Source organism: Antechinus flavipes, chromosome 6 (genome assembly GCF_016432865.1).
Source record: "Antechinus flavipes isolate AdamAnt ecotype Samford, QLD, Australia chromosome 6, AdamAnt_v2, whole genome shotgun sequence".
In the NCBI taxonomy this organism is placed as follows: domain Eukaryota; kingdom Metazoa; phylum Chordata; class Mammalia; order Dasyuromorphia; family Dasyuridae; genus Antechinus; species Antechinus flavipes.
In genome coordinates, this window is record NC_067403.1 from 66,105,454 (window position 1) to 66,123,387 (window position 17,934).

The 17,934-nt window shown below is 40.0% G+C and overlaps 1 protein-coding gene across 1 annotated transcript in view; it reads right to left on the minus strand.

Moving 5' to 3' along the window:
• Positions 1–17,934, minus strand: part of SETD7 (SET domain containing 7, histone lysine methyltransferase) — a 151,627-nt gene that overhangs the window by 100,661 nt on the left and 33,032 nt on the right. Inside the window, exon 2 of the mRNA XM_051966150.1 lies at positions 14,263–14,340. The gene's annotated coding sequence lies outside the window, so the exon portion shown is untranslated. The remainder of the gene's footprint in view (positions 1–14,262; positions 14,341–17,934) is intronic.

Consider the following 17,934-nt stretch of genomic DNA (forward strand, 5'->3'; position numbering starts at 1 on the left):
AGGTTCACAAAGCTAGTACATGTCTGGAACAAGATGGAACTCTAGGTCCAGCACCCTATTCTCTGTGCTGTTTTGTTGGTTTCCCTAAATTCTGTCATCCCTTGATTCTTCTGGTAAAATTATATTCATTATATTCATTTCCCATAATTTGTTCACCCTAATTGATAGGTACTTCCTTAGTTTTAAATCCCTTGCCCCTACCACAAAAGGTTGTTATAAATATTGTACTTATATACCTTTTCCCACTTCCTTTATCCCTTTTTTTCCACTTAAGAATGTAAAGCTTGATGAAGGAAGATCTTTTGAAATACTTTGCTTTCTGTCTTAAGATTCCTTGGGATGGCATATAGACCTATAACGAATCATGCTGTGTACTCTTCTGAAATATTTTTGTACAAGTGACATAAAGCAGAATAGAACTAAGGGAAGAGATGTTCGTTTAGACTTAAGAGCCCTGAGTTCAAGTTCCAGCTCTTCTGCTTACTACGTGTAAGACCTGAGAAAAGTCAACAAACATTTCAAGATTTCAACTTCTTCAACTGGAAAATTAAAAGACTGGTTTAAATGATCTTTTAAGCTCTTTCTGGGTCTAGAAACCTGTTGAAGATCTTAGCTTAAAAAAGCCAAGGTCTCCCATTGCATCCAGGGCCATCTCCAGTTGTCCTTTTGGACTATTGGACTCATATAGTCCCGGAGAGAAAACGAGGCAGGTGACCTTGCACAGCTCCCTCATTTAAATCCAATTCACTTGCACTTCACGGCATCATCTCCCAGACGTCATGGCTCTCTTTGAGAACAGAAGACAAACAATACCAAGGGTGTAGAGCCTCAGGTCCTATGACTCAAATTAAAATGAATATTATGCTTAACTTTGAAGATGAAAAGAAAGCACCAAGAACAATAATGAAGCCTGAGGATTTTGTGGGGAAGGAAGGCCACCCGAGAGCAGCATAAAATACATCAGACTTGGAGTCAGGAGACCTAAGATCCCATAGTTAACCACCTACGTAACTATGAACAGATCACCTTTCTTTGCTGGACCTTAGTTTTCTCATCTGTAAAATGGATGAGTACTATAGATTTCTGGTAAGGATGGAAAATTTGTCAACCACAAAGGGCTACTTAAATATGAGTTGTTAGTATTAACTTTTTCCTTCTGATCTCTTGGCATTTGAATCTCACCTTTGGCCAATTTCTAGAAATATCTTTGCAAAGTCACTCTGGGGGAAATTAATTATAATTAATTATAATGGAAGTACCTCTTACAATTTAAAAGAAATCTAGATGAACTGATGCGGAGTGAAGAGAGCAGAAACAAGAATAATTTGTACTGTAACAATAACATTTAAAGATAAATAAATTTGAATGACAAGAATCAACACGGTGACCAACCATAATTCTACATGACTGGTGATGATCCTTTTATGCCCCCAAAACTATAAAACTGTGCATACCCTTTGATCAGCAGTGTCACTACTGAGTCTGAATGTTAAAGAAATCATAAAAGAGGGAAAAGGAACCACATGTGCAAAAATGTTTGTAGCTGCCCTTTTTATGGTGGCAAAAATTTGGAAGATAAATGGATGGCCATCATTTGGGGAATGGCTGATTAAGTTACGGTATATGAATGTAATGGAATATTACTGTTCCATAAGAAAGGATCCAGCAGGATGATTTCAGAAAAGCCTGGAAAGACTTTCATAATTGATGCTGAGTGGAGTGAACAGAAGCAAAAAAAACATTGTACATATGTTGTTGTTTTTGTTGTTGTTTTTTTTTTGTGTGTGTGTGTGTGTGTGTGTGTATTTTTGTTTTTTACTGAGGCAATTGGGGTTAAGTGACTTGCTCAGGGTCACACAGCTAGTGTCTGAGGTCAAATTTGAACTCAGGTCTTCCTGACTTCAGGAGTGGTGCTCTATCCATTGCGCCACCTAGCTGTCCCACATTGTACATGGTAACAGAAATATTGTGTGATGACCAGTAAAGATAGACTTAATCCTCAGCAGTGCAGTGATCCAAGACATTCCAATAGACTGGGAATAGAAAATTCTATCTACATTCAGGAGAGAATTATGGAGAGCGAATGTGGATCAAAGCATATTATTTATAACTTTTTGCCCTTTGTTTTTCTTTCTCATTTCCCTTTTGTTCTGATTTTTCTTTCACAATGTGACTGAGAGGGAAATATTTTTTAAATGATTGTACATTTATAACCTATATCAGATTGCTTGCTGCCTTGGGAATTGGGGAGAGAAGGGAGGGAGGAAAAAAATTGAAACTCAAAATTTTACAAAATTGAATGTTGATAACTTCATCTGTGCCTTCTCAATGGGGAGGATAGGGAAGAAGGGAGAGAATCTGGAACTCAAAGTTTTAAAAACAAATGAAGGAGCAGCTAGGTAGTGCAGTGGATAAAGCACCAGTCCTGAAGTCAGGAGGACTTGAGTTCAAATGTGACCTCAGACACTTAACACTTCTTAGCTGTGTGACCTTGAGTAAGTCACTTTACCCCAATTGTCTTAGGGGAAGAAGAACCCCATAAATGTAACTGGGAAAAATAAAAATCTTAAAACATTAAAAAAATATTGAAAAATATCTTAACATGTAACTGGAAAAAAATGGAAAAAACAAAATGAAAAAACAAAATGAAACATCCATCCCGCTTCTGAGAGGTGAGACTAAATATACAGAAGGAGACCTATTTTGCTATTTTGCTGCACGGGAATTTCTTTTGTTTGACTATAACTATTTGTTACAAAACTTTTTTGTTTTAATCGAAGAGGAGATGGGAGATCAAGAAAACATATGCTTAGTCATTGAAAAATTATTCCCATGCTATAAAATCACAGGTCTTACATTCACCAAAATAAAGAGATAAGAAGTAGGAAGCCGGTGCTGTTGACCAGAAGCTAGCTTTTACTCTGCTCTTCTTTCCCCACAGTCCATTAAAAGGACATATTCTTTGTTGGAGGAAGGCCCTGGCAAGTACGTGCTAGCCGCTGACCAAAGAGGCGATGGGTGGGGCGGGGGCGGGGGTGGAGGGGGGAGGGAGGTGAGGTCTCCAGTAAAGAATTCCAGTATGTTGTGCCCCACCCACAGGCACAGATGCTGAGCTCATGTTCCCGGGGCAGCAGCCCTGTAACTGAAGCCCACACCCAGCCTCTATTTCAAGGAGTCATCACAAACCATTCCAAAACCTCCTCACAAGGGGAGGGAAACGAGAGCCCTGTTTCAGGTTACATTGGCTAAGCGTTAATCAGGGCCCCGGACCTAAGGAGGTCGGGAAGGCTTCTGGGCTGCAGCTTCTCACTAACCTCGAGCCGGGGAATATCATGGATCTGGGATATTTTCCACATTTAGGGAGAAATAGTGTTCTGGGATGCTGCATTCTCCAGTGGTGCCAGTGCTGGAACTGGAGTCAGAAGGCTTCAAAATCCTGCCTTTGCCATTTGCTACCCATGGGACACGGGGCGAGACACTTCACATTTGTAGGATTTAGTTTCCTCGTTTCTAGGATGACTTTTCGTCTCCTGTCCCAGTTCCCCACCCCACCCCCCCCATCCAAAACGTCTCCCCCATGCTTTGGAATGTTCTCCCTCTGCCTCTATCTCTGTCTCTTGGAATCCCCAGCTTCCTTTCAGGCTTAGCTCACGTTCCATTTCTCACAAGGTCATTCCTGATTTCCACATTGTTAGTGGCCCCCAATAAATCACCTTGGATTTGTCTTGCATTCATTTATCTATGTATTCTCTCCTCCTTTCCCCTCCGATCAGTAAAAATAAAAAAGCTTCTTCAGAACTCAGGAGATTCACCAAATAAATTGGTAAGAAATGCTTTTCCTCAACTGTTCTTCCGGCACCTTTGATGTGCCTTTTACTGGTAGCTAGGAGTAGGGCGCTGGACTAAGAGTCAGGAAGACCTGAATTTAAATCAAACCTTGGATACTTAGTAGCTGTGTGACTCTAGGCGAGTTACTTAAACTCTGTCTGCCTCAATTTCCTCATCTGTAAAATGTAAAAAATTTCCTCACATGTAAGAAATGATAGTACCTATCTCACAAGATTAAAATTAGATACCATTTTTAAAGCACTTGCAAACCTTAAAGTACAATATAGATTCTAGCTATTATTATTTACTATTCCTCTGTCAAAAGTACTTTTGCAAGTTTTTGACCTGCTTGTCATATGCTCTAAGAATTCTCTTCTTTCTCTTTAGTGTGAAAGTGCTCATTTTCTTTAACTGCCTTAGGCTCATGGACACTCTGTTTTACAGATATTGACTGTTGGGGTTGTTGTTTTTTTTTTTTTAAGGACACTTTCCTAATAAGTTTAGGTAAACTTTTAAATGCCAAGGGTGTACATTAATCCTGATATTGATATGGTATAGCTTCTAGGGAAATGGTGGTGGTTTTAAGGTCCCCTGACCTTGGGGGGCTTCTGTTCTAACAGTAAGTCAAGCGTCCTAATCTAAAGCTTTGAAATATGCCTCAGGAAACTCCCATACCCAATCTGATTCTGACCTTTCCTTAGCTAGATGGCTTCTGGCCTCGGGAAACTCCCATAGATCAAACTTCTGAGACAATAGTTAAATAGACCACTCTTCAATTCATCTCTGACTGGTAATCTTGTCAGTAATAATCTGGTCAACTGAGAACCATTCCTTCTGGAGATCATTCCTTCCCACCTATGAGCCTCAGAATTAGCATATCTATAATTGAAAACTGTATAAATGACTCTTCTTGCTTCTGTTTCTCTGCTGAATTCCCTATATGTGATTGCAACCTATTTTTTTAGTCATAGTTGTGGAGAAAGAAAGAGATCAAAAGGAAAAAAAAAAAACATCAAAAAATATAGAAAGTGGAGTAGGGGACAATTGATGAGGAATATCCAACTGCCAATTTCAAGTTGGTATCTTCTCTTAATTTAAGAGTCTTGAAGATTGCTCAGAGCAATGAGAGACAGTGATTCATCCAGAATCAAAAGATGTGTCAGAGAAGGGTTTGAAGTCAAGTCTTCCTGACTCCAAGTCCAGGATCTAAGAATTCCTGATTCTGAATCCAATTGTTTATCCACTGAGTCATGTTACCTCTTGCAATTACTAGAAGTGTCTCATAAGGACAAGCAAATGGGGCATTTTTATTTACTTTTTTCTGCCTTGAGCCTTATGAGCTCTATGGATGGTCCATTTCATCCCCTAAAGTCCACCTTATGGACCATTAATGGTTAATTACTTCTTCTCTGGTAGCTCATTGTGAATAGGTCCACTTCCTAGGACAGGGAAGATGAGGAAGCTGCTCAAGTTTCCATAGTCCCACAATAGGATCTCTGAATTATGAGTGAAGAAAGTCTACAGCCTAAGCAAGGAGGAACCCTGGATAATTGCTCTCCTTTAATTTTACTGATTTGGGGAGTTCCTAGATCATCAGTCCCTTACAGCTGTCTGTCACTGGAGACCAGCATCTTCCATTATCTGAGATTTGTCTGGGAGCTACTTAGAGGTACTCACGGGATGGGCTGTTTTTACTGCCAAAGGGTCATAGCTCTAAATTTGTTAGTTATCTCATAGATCAACTAATTCAATTTCATTTACAGATGAGAAAACTAAAGCAAGCTCTATCCTTTTATGAGTCTAGGAAAAAACTCCAATATTGAGATCCCTAGTGTATGTGGCGGGCCATGTGAAGAGAACTGGGTATTAAAAAGGAGAAGAGGAACATCAAAAAAGGATGCAAAATCCAAGAAAACCTTGGCCTACTTTACCATTTTGCCTAGGGCTGGATTCTGCCTAATAGCTATCCTTACAAACATAGATATTCACATACCTCATCTCTTTGGAGTCACCTAATTATTCAGCTGCCAGGTTATAGGCCAGGTATTCTTAGCCCCATTTTGCAGATAAGGAAACTGGAACTCAAGCAGGTTGGGTGAGATAGAAGCAAGGACTCTTCATTGCCTTCTGATTCCAGATTCAACATTCTTTCTCTTCAAGAGGGCCCAGAAGGGGTAAATTCATCTTGGGAGCTCTGGGTCCTAAGCCTAGCTGGTTCATCTGCCTGACTCCTTTGACAAAACACTTTTCATATGTCCCATCTGCTAAATTTGAAATCATGCCACAAGTTCCCTCTCCCAAGTATAGAATGAGAAATAAGCAGTGGACCCAGAGGAATTACTAAAATAAGTCCTCTTTTTATCATATTTCCTCAATGTCACACTTTCTTATCTGAAGTTATATTTTCACTTACTAAGAGATAATTTAAAATCTAGTTAACATTTATTTAGGCTTTAAAGTTTGCAAAGTGCTTTATTTCATTTGATAGCCCTAAGTAACCAACTAGACTCCCGCCGAACCCCTGTTTGAACTAGCCAGCAAAATCCCCTGGCTTCTAAAATGAAAAGAGATTACATTTATATATCACTTTAAGATCTACACCTTCCCCTTTGAACCTAACAATAGCCAGATCAGAGAGGTGCCATTTTTATCCCCATTTTACAGATGAGAAAACTGAGGTTCAGAAAGGTTACATTACTTGCCCAATGTCACACAGCTAGTATTAATTGAGCACTCAATAAACATTTCTTAAGCACCTACTATGTGTTGGGCATTGTGCTATGCAAAAAAAAAAATTCCTGTTTTCTACAATATTACAATACAATGGGGATGAAAACATGGGAGATACCTATGCTTGTAGGCAGTGATCTGGAAGGGGATCTGGTACAGGAGACAGAAAAAAGAATAGTCAGATAGGTAGGAGAAAACCAGGAGACAGTGAAAATGTAGAGAAAATAAAGTATCAAAGAAGAGAGTTTAATACTACCAAATAGTGTCAAAAGCTGCAGAGAGATCAATAAGAATGAAGATAGAGAAAAAAGCTATTTGGATTTGGGAACTAAGATCTTTGATAACTTTGGAAAGAACTGCTTCAGTGTAATGATAAAATCAGATGGTAAGAGGTTAAGAAGAGAGTGGGAGAAGAGAAAGTGGGTACTTCTATTTGTAAACTTTTTGAGGAATTTATCTACAATGGGTGAAAGAAATACGTTATAATAATAGTTTTATGGACAGAAGGATCAAGTGAGATTTGTTTGTTTTTTCAATAATGAGCCCATCTCTAGGTACTAGGCAATGAGTCAGTAAACAGGGAGAGAAAATAAATGAAAGATTGGGGAGGAGAGAGGAGCAATCTTTTGGGGAAAAATGGGATTAGAACAAGATTGTCAGAGCCAGTAGAGGAGTTAGCAGTGGTAAGGGGGAAGTCTACGTCATCATTTGAGGCAGGAATGAAGGAGAAGGCATCTGAGTGATAGATGAGGAAAAGAGGGAGATCACAGTGAATTGCCTCATTTTTTTTCCTGTAAAATATGAAGCAAGGTTCTCAGCTGAAAATCACAAAAATGGAGTGTTTTGAGAAAGGATGAAAAGGTTTGGGAGAGCCACCATAGAGAGTGAGATAGTGATTTAGTAAGGGAGGTCTAATACAATTGCCTAGCTGCAGTGAGAACCCAGCTGGGATTGTGCAACATAAATGCAAATACAGATGCTTTCAATCAGAATGGCGAATTTCCCCTATCTTTGTTCAGCAGCATATGTGTAGAAGCGAAGGTGAATGGTGGAGGTGATCCAAGGCTAAGTATAGGTGGTAATATTCCAGGCAGAAGAAATAGAACTTCTGTGTGGGACATTGCAAGATGCAGATTCCCAGAGCTGGAATTCATTTCTGGAGGATTTGCTGTCCAATCATCTCATTTTATAAATGGGGGATGTAAGGCAGTTGGGATTTGAACTCAGCTCCAGCTTAAGTCCATAACTACTTACAATGTAATAGACTGGGGAATCTGGAAGGAAGATATCTAAAAGATCACTTAATCCAATTTAAATTGGTCCCTTCTCTTAACCTAAGTCTTAAAGATTGCTCAGAGCGATGAGAAACATTAATTTGTCAGAATCACGGTCAGGATGTGTCAGAGAAGGGACTTGAAGAAGTCATCCTGACTCAAAGTCCAGGACATAAGAATTCCTGACTCTGAATTCAGCTGTCTCTCCAGTAAGTTAGGTCACTTCTTGTGATAAGTAAAAGTCTCTCATAAGGGACAAGAAAATGGGGCATTTCTAGTTGCCTTTTGGCATATAGGCATATGTCAGGGACTAAAGTGATTTGCTTAAGGTCATTGATGGAAGCAGAGCTAAGATCTGGCCTTAGGTCCTCTGACTCCAAATCCACATGTTATTTATACCACATTTTCTGGAGCAAAGGGAATAGACCATTTCACTAAAAAGGTACTCTTTGACACTGGTGGTACCTGATTGTGGATGGTCTTGAATGTCAGACTAAGGCAACTCACCTAGTGTGCCCACCTCTTCCAAAGTTCCCTAACTTAGAAGGACGAGGAAAATAAATTTTAAAAAGGGCAAAATAAAAGTTGAGGTATATTTAGGGTCAAGAGTCGAGGGAGTAGAAAAGAGGGAAGGACATCTAGACTGTTGGAATCTTAGCTGCTTTTTGTATCTCTGTCTCTCCCTGTTTCCCCTCTCCTCCCATTAGAACAAAAGGATCTTTTACTTTTCCCACATATATCTTAATTGAAATCCAATCACAGGGATTTTTCCCATGGATACCTCAAAAATCTCGTCGGAGATATCCAATGTTCCTGCTCTAGCCAAATCTCCTGTTTGACTGTTTTTTCTTTTTCTTTTTCTCCCTTCTCTACTCTGCTTACTCTGCTAAACTGCTGCTTCCCTTAAGGAGAACAGTCTGCAGGGTGCATCATTCCTTTTCCCAAGTAAATGTCCAAATAAAGGCCCTTGCTTAGGTTGGAGTCTGAGTCTGAGTTCTTTCAGAGTCATCATTCTATTTTGTCCACAAGGACAATGTAAGGGATTATCCAATGATCAACTCCGTTTTAGATGAGAAAATTGAGAAATTTTGCCTGAGGTCACCTAGCTGCTCTAGGATAGTCCCTCGGTTGCTTTGTTGATCGGTAGGGGGAGAGTTGGTTAGGCAGAGGATGGAGCCCCGGGTCTGGAATCAGGAAGATTTACATTCGAGTTCAAATTCCCATTTTCTTGTAGTGTGATCCTGGGCAAGTCATTTTACTCTGCAGTTTTATTTTGTTTTTATCATGAGTTTTCTCATCTGTAAAATGAGCTGGGGAAGGAAATGACAAAGCACTCCAGTATCTCTGCCAAGAAAATCCCAAATGGGGTCATGAAAATGATTGAACAAGGGGATCAGTAAGTACAATTTGCTGTCTGTGTCTTTCTGGGTGCTCTTCCTTAATATTTCTTAAATTCCCTCCTAAATGCCCAATCACTGGGTTTTGGGGAGGCAGGGTCTAAGATCTGGCCTCTGGTCTGTGCACCCTAAGAGATTTAATAGGTGGGGCCGGGTTGGAGGCTGGGTGGGAATAAATACTCTACTTTTCTCCCAAAAGCTGTGTCTGTTTTCCCAACACATCTCCAGCATCCCCTAATCAACCTGCAATCAAGGGAAGGACAGCTATTACTCATCCTACATTATACACAGGGAAAATAAAGGATTGCAGGATTAAGCGACTCCCAAGGTCATGTGGCAGATTAGTGGGAGAGACCAGAATAGGTTCAGGTTTCTTATCTTTCCAATTTAGTCTCCCGACAGCACTTATCCTTAGGAGTGGGCGGGAGCCTGCTGCTCCAGCTCGTTGTGATGGTGTAGGGAGAAAGTGGCAAATGAATACTCATTTACTAATGATTAGTTATTTACCCAACCTGTTATGAGATGCAGGTAATTCCTACTTCCTCCCGCGAAGCTGGTTCCCAAGCTTTTTGAGCCTCTTTACACTCTTAAAAATTATTAAGGATCCCCATCCCTCCACACCAAGAGCTTTTGTTGGTATGGATTAAACCTATCAATTGATATATATCTTATTAGAAATTAGATGTCAGTATTATTATGAAAATAGTTGATAAGACACAAAATAATATGAAAATAATTATGAAAAAAAGGCCTCTTGGACCACTTGAAAGAGTCATAGGAACCCCCACTGCACTTTGAGAAATACGGCTTGAGAGTTTCCTTGTAACAATTCCTTTAGTTATTTTTTTAAAAACTGAGGCAATTGAGGTTAAGTGATTTGCCCAGGGTCACACAGCTAGGAAGTATTAAGTGTCTAGGGCTGAATTTGTACTGAGGTCCTCCTGATTTCAGGGCCAGATCTCTATACACTGTGCCATCTAGCTGCCCCTAGTCAATTTTTTTTAAACCAAATGTTTTATTGAAACTCCTGCTCCATGCACAAGACTATTTCTTATTCTTTGTGGGAGTCATGTCAAAAATCTATGAGTTCAAATTCTGCCTCAGATTCTTAATATCAGTTGATAAATATTGAGTGCCTATTATGTTCCAGTGCTAGGAAAATAGAGAACAAACAAATAAAAACAAACAAACAGGCAGTCCCTGCCCTCATGAAGCTTACAGTCTACTGGGGAAAGGCAGCTTACAAAAGGAGGTTGAAACGGAAGGGGAAGAAGGAAAGATACCTAATTCTGAGTCATGGTGGAAATGTCCGACAAGTCCCAATAAGAGTTGTGTGACTGGGCAAATCAGTTAATCTTTATCTACTTTAATTTCTTTATCTGTAAAATAGAGCTATTAATACTAATATCATCTGCTTCCTAGGACTGTTGTGAAGATCAGAGGAGAGGGTATTTGTAAAGCACTCCAAAAATCTGTTCTATAGATGCTAGCCATTGGTATTGTGGATCACTAGTTTGCCAGAGAATTGCCCTTCACAAGAATGGCCCTGATGTATCAGCCGCCTGCAAGCTGGGGCCAAATGTTTGTAGGGCAGCTTGTGATGGGAAGTGGAGGGCAGGGAAATTGCAAAGGAATGGCATCTTTTTATTCCCCTTTATAGGTATTTTTGATGCAATAACACAGAATGAGCTCCAAGAGATAGTAATAAAAAGAATAGCTTGTGAGCTTTGCAAAGTACTTTATATGCGCTATCTCGTTCTAACCCGAGAACAACACTGCGTGCTAAGTGTTACTATTATTATCTCCATTTTGCATATGAGCAAAGTGAGTTTCAGAGTTTGTGATTTGCCTGGGATCACATAATTAATATGAGGCAGTATTCAAATCCATATCTTCCTGCCTCTGAGTCCAACATTTTCTATCCATGATGACACTCTGAGACTCTATAAATGAAATCTGTTCCTTATTATCTATATCATGTAAAAAGTAGCATAGTTTTTAATGGGGGAAAACACCCCCCCAGCTCAGTTAGCTAACACTGAGTTAGTCGGTCAGTATATTGACATGTGAATTCTAGAACCATAGAATCTCAGAGTTGGAAGGGTTCTCCAAGGCCATCTGGTTTTGGATTACATGGTCTCTGAGTACCTTACCAACTAGACCAGACGGGGAATCCCTTTTACAGCATCCCTGACAAGCAGTCATCAATCTCTGCCTAAAGAACTAGAGGTAGGGGAGGGAAAACACTGTTAGCCACAAGCGAAGAGGCGGAGGCATTCATTGGGGTTTTTGCAATAAAGGGTGTAATAGGAGTAATAAGCTTGGATGAGGGACATCAGTTGGGATGATATCTTGGAAAGGGGAGCATCAGTCACTCTTCTTTGATCTGACAGGTACATAAGCCAGCTCTGTACTTTTTAAAATTTATGCTGTGTACACTCTTTTGCGTTTCATTGTGGTAGATATTGTTGGTGGTGTTGTCGCTTTCCCAAAGGACCAATAACATCATGATGATGTCTTGACTTGGTCATGAATTACGTTTAAGTGGGACAGACTTGCACAGTGTCATCAGCCTCACTCTTTCTTCCTGAGTCATCAAAGTCCTGTGGCAAGACAAAAGCTAGAATAACTGGCACTGGTCCAGGGTACAGTGGATCACTTTGGAGTCTTCGATGTCTGACTAAACTGGCTTCGTGGACATAGGAATAAATTGTTCCCATCTGCCCATTCCACGAGGACATCTTCACATATTTGGGGGTGACATTCCCCTAACTCACCAACAGGTTCGAAGCTTGCTGGTTAATCTCATCCAGATTTAGCCTGTCTATTATAGCTTCTTGGAGCCACAAGTGAGAGCTGGATGAAAGGATGAGCAGCCCTGAAAGGGGCTCAGCAAATCCTCACACCAGAGTTTCTAATCATCCCTGAACATCCCAGAAAACCCCTGTTTATGTGAGTAAGTACATAGTAGGTAAAACCCTGAAAAGCTTACAGGGGCTCAGTTTGAATGACTCAAGGTTTTTTCCTCTTGTCTTCTTGATGGTTTTGTGTGTGCCCCTGGCTGCTACATCATTCAATCATTCAACACTCATGTAACAGAAACAGTGGGTGCTACCTCTGCTCTGGAGATGCAGCAATAGTCCTTGCCTGTAAGGAGCTTACCCTCTCCTGAAGGGAGGGGAGAATGACAACACTAATAATTAAATGCAGAATATATACAGTGAAATATATAGTATTATGAGAGGGAGGCTGTAATAACTGGGGATGGGAATCAGGGAAGTAGTTTAGTCAAGCCTTGAAGGAGGCTAGGAAAAAAGTTTGAGATCAGGAGGGGAAGAATTCCATATATAGGGACAATCAACACAAAAGCATTGAGAAAAGAAAAGAGCCAATCACAAACTTATGGAGCAGGTCTGTGTTTCTCTGAGGAATGGTGGGAGATCTTGTGTAGTCCATTGGACAGTTCTGTATTGCTTGGGTAATAGGAGAGTGAGTATATCCAAGAAGGAATTTGCAGAGATTTATTATAGGGGCTGTGTAACAGATCCTTCAGGACTGAATGTAATCTCCCACTGGGATTAATGTCCAGCAGTGGGCATCTTTGCCACGTATTAGGATGTGTGTTCATTCACTAACACTGCCGGAGTCCTTTTCCCTTTCCCTGTAAACCTTGGAAGGGTTCTTGCAGGAGGCGAGCAGAGTAGGGGAGCAGTTTCTAGAAAGCATTTGGACTAACAAAAATCACGATGATAGCTGACATTTCTCTAGCACTTTAAGATTTACCAATTACTCTGTGCATATTGTCACTTTTGGCACTCCCAGCAATCCTGAGGTTTGGTACTATAAGTAAAAAAGTACCTCTATTTTACTGACAAGAAAACGGAGGCTTGGACAGGTAGTAGATTCTCTCTTACTGGAAATCTTTAAGCAAAGGGTGAGTGACCATTTATTGGATATGTTGAAGGGGGATTCTTGTTCAGGTGTAGATTGGGCTCCGCCTTGGAGAACCCTTCTAACTCTTGAGTTACTGTGCTCTTGTGATTTTGTGTGTCAGAGGTAGATTTCAAGCCCAAGCCTTTTCTGAACACAAATTCAGAGTTCTTTTCATTACACGATGCTATCTCAGCTGTAAGAGAAGCTCTTGCAGATAACTGGGACTGTGACAGCTCCTCCCACAGTTGGAGCTCCACCTTCTGCCAGAACTTATTCCCCAACGCCACTGACTGTTTTCCAAGGTCAGAGGGAGGAAACGTTGATTTTCCCTGGTCGGTGGGAGGTGGCTTTTAAGACATACCCCTTTATCTTTTTGAGTAAATAAATGTAATATAATATTTGTATTGGGAGACAAATCTTGCTTGATCAACTGGGACTTAATTCTACTGCTACTCAAGAAGGAAAGCTCAGGCTGAATTCAAACTCCAAACTGAGGTCTCAACACTCTTTGGGTAGATGCAAGGAAAGAGGGATGTCTATTGTAGCATTTGTTTACAACAATAACACTCAACACCAGGGCCATCCTCATTCAAAGTTGAGAACGTGTATAACTCATTGAGTCTAGGTCTGATCTCAGATAGGGGCAGCTAGGTGGAGCAGTGGATTAGAGTTCAAAACTGGCTTCAGTCATTAGCTGTGTGATCCTGGGCAAGTCACTTCACTCTGGGTGCCTCAGTTTTCTCATCATAAAGTGAACTGGAGAAGGAAACAGCAAACCACTTCCGTGCTGAGAAAACCCCAAATGGAGGCAGAAAGAATCAGAAATGATAGAATAACCAGCAACATCTCACAAAAGCAACAGATGTCTGCCCTGGCAACATGCGAAAGGAATTTACAGGAAGAATTCTGAGTAACCCAGCAGGCCCTGCTCTTTTCACAGAAATAGAAGCAGATAGCGAGGGAAACCGGCACTGAGCAGACCCACCCCTGTTCGAGATCTGGTCTGGCCAGATTACAGATCCTTCTCAGTAGGTAACACAATGAGAGATATTCAGCGGAGGTGAGACTTAGCAACAAGAAACTCATTTTGACCTACTCACCATTTAGTAGGTAGTTAAACCTGCTCCAACTCTTTAGTTATTTGCAGGAGAGGGTTGGTAAATGTTCAGCAACTGGCTCTGAAAAAAAAGTCAACACAAAATGTTTTTAAGTTTAATTTGTATAACATTTTATCTATTGGTTGTTTCAGCCTAGACAAGCAACAAAACAGTGAGTCAAGTCCTGATTTATAGAATTTGTTGAGTTCTGAAGTATAAAGGTTCACTCTCAGAAATTTACATTAGAGAGGCAACTAAGTGGTGCAGTAGATAGAGCACCGGCTCTGAAGTCAGGAAGATCCGAGTTCAGATCTCAGACACTTAACACTTCTTGGCTGTGTGACCCTGGGCAAGTCACTTAACCCCAATTGCCTCAGCCAAAAAAAAAAAAAAATTAACATTAGCACTCTGAAGTCAGTTCTAGCCAGCTGATAATTTAGGATCCTTCACTATCACTTGAGCCTTGAATCTTGTAACTTATGAATTATGCCTAATCAGAGACTGAAATACTCAGCTTGCATTTTCCATCTTTTACTTTAGAATTCCTGTAACAGCAAGCGAAACGAGCCAACTCCGGTTCATATTGTATTGCAGGTGGATAAAAAGAACATAATGTAAGTGACAGAAGGGCTACTAGTCTGAACTGATGGCAGGAAAAGGTACGTTCTTATAGATCAGATATGGAGGAGATGGATGATCTAAATTATGTGGTGAATAAAGCTTTGGAAATGGAATTAGGAAGGGCTGAGTTCAAATCTCGCCTCAGATACTTGCTGGTTGTGAGATCTTGGCAAATCATTTCATCTCTAATTTACCTCAGTTTCTTCATCTGTAAAATGAGGACCTTGGATCTGATGAGCCCTAAGTAATCTTTCAGCATTAAATGTGTGCCTAGTTCTTAGTCAGAGCCTTTCACCAAGAGCACCTGGAAAGTCCTTGACCATTTTTCTTTGGGGAACATGCCAGAGAGAGGTCTTTGCATGCTCTGGGGGGAGGGGTAATACATGCAATAAGCCTGCGTCAGAACTAGGAAAGAGTGTCTTCAGTAGGAGATTTGATCTATGTTGACACATATTCTGCTGATTCAACATCTGAGTCTTCAGAGGTGATGCTTCTCAACTGAGCTCAATCTTTGGGAAAAAGGCTCAGCATTGGGCTCTTTCAGGGCAGCCCATGACATTCATCATTTTATAGGGACATTGGATATTCTTCTCTGTTTCTGTCTTTATCCCTTCCTCTACACTCCCTCCCTTCTTCTCCTACTTTTCCTTCCTGTCTTTTCATCTTTCCTCTTCTTTCATTTCTCTTCTCCTCTTCTCTTTTCTCCCCACCTCCCTTCCCATTCCTTTCCCCCTCACAGTGAAAAAAAAAATAGAAATTAATTTGTTCAGTTTGTCTCATCATAAAAGATGAGCTGACAAAGCCTTATTAGATCACTGATTCTAACTTTCAGGCAGAAAAAGGCCCATGACAAAAAAATAAGGAAATTGATCTGAGTTTCAGAGCCAAGAAAAAAGAGCAATTAGGTCATCAGAGGAACTGAAAGTTGTCAGCTAATTTATTGAGCAGAGGAAAGACTCTAGTTCTGAACTCTATTACTAGATAGCCCACTGGATGGAGCACTGGACCTGAAGTTAAGAAGATCTGGGTTCAAATGTGGCCACAGTCACTTATTCTGCCACCCTAGGCAAGTTACTTAACTGCTATATGACTCAGTTTCCTCAACTATAAAAGGGAAAAATAATAGAATCTACCTCCCAGATTTGTTTTGAGCATCAAAGGAGATAGTATTTGTAAAGCCTTAATACAATATCTAGTATATAATAGTTGCTTATATGTCTTCCCCCTTCCCTTATTTCCTCAGTTTTCTTCTGTAAAGGGAAAGAGCCCTGATCTGAAAGTCAGAGGATTTGTGTTCCAGAGCCCTTGATCACAGGCAAGACAATTCATTTCTCCAGATTTTTGATTTCCTTCTCATCATGATGATATTAGATGAGACGACCTCTAAGGTCCACTTGAGCAACAATAACCTGAATCTACTCTTAAATGAGAGGAAGAGAAAATCAGGAAAAGAGTGCTAGAATCAGAGACAGAAGATCTGGCTTACAATTGTGATTTTGACACTAACTACATGTGAAATCTTTGCAAGGCATAATTTCTCTGTTCCTGAGTTTCCTTACGTATAAAATGAAGGGATCAGATGAGAGAGGTTTTAAGGATCTTTCCATATTCCAGACATCGTGAGCCTGCCAATTCTTTTTTCTTTCCCCCCAATTACATGTAAAATCACTTTTTAACATTTGTTTCTTAAAAACTTTGAGTTAGTTCCAAATTCTTTTTTTCCCTTTCTCATCTCCCCCCTCCCTAAGGCAGTAAGTAATTTCTACATATTTAGCCACATAAAACATATTTCCATATAGTCATGTTGGAAAACTAAATGGAGGGGAAAAAAAGGAAGAAAAATAAAGTTTAAAAGTATGCTTTGATCTGCATTCAGACTCCATCAGTTCTTTCTCTTAAGGTGGATAGCATTTTTCATCCTAAATCCTTTGGAATTGTTTTGAATCATTATATTGCTAAAAAGGGCTAAGTCATTCACAGCTGATCATTATACAATATTGTTATTATATAGTTCTGCTCATTTCAATCTGCATCAGTTCATGTAAGTCTTTCCAGGTTTTTCTGAGAGCATCTTTATGAAGTCCAACAAGTCATGATGAGGTATAAGTAATCATGAAGGCACGAGTTGACTGGAATGTATACACAGGTTCAGATTAAGGAGCAAAGTTTTATTATGATACTTAGTGAGTAGGCAAAGTTCCTAATCAACTTGCAATTAGCAGGAAGGAAGATGGGATTTTTTTGGGGGAAATGACCTAAAACAAGGTCCAGGAACTATGCTAATTGTGTATTTCAGTAAATCACTGGTGGATAATTGTCCTGTATATACAAGGTAGCCTTGGTAATTGATGTCTATAGATTAACCTCCAAATTGTATAAGATAACTGTAAGCATCACTACTGGATAGTTCTGTCTGTACAAGATAACTCCATACAGTCAGCTTGTTCCTCACTGGGTCCACTTAGATACTGGATTGCTACTACAGACATGGTCTTTTACTGGAGTCTCTTCACTCCATCAATAATGCTCATCATTTTTTGTCGCCTGATAATATTCCATCAAACATTGCTCAACTGGAACTGACCAGTTGGGGCTCCACTAAGGGAGCTACTACTATTCACAGACTGTTGTTTGTCCTTTGCTCTCACAGAGGACCAGTGGCAACAGGAAGGTGATATCTTGATTTGCAAGTGAATTGGATTTAAGTGAGATAGAATTGTGATCCCTTTTTCCTTCTTTCATTTTTCCTTTCTTCCCTCCCTTTCCTCTTCTCTTCTCTCCCCCTTCTCTCTCTCCTCTCTCTCTTCTCTCTCTGTGCCCATAGGGAATCACATTCTCATCTGTGGCGCTTTCCCCAAAGGAATATAAATTTTGATCACTGAAACCTTGCAAAATATCTTGGGGCTTATGAGTTAAGTTTTTTCTTTTTCTTTTTCGTCTTCCCTCCTTATTTATTTCTCATTAAAAAACAAACAAACAAACAAACTGGTACAATTAACTCTTTTGCCCCATTAAGTTTCATCTATGATTTCTTAAAATTCAGTATTAAAATAA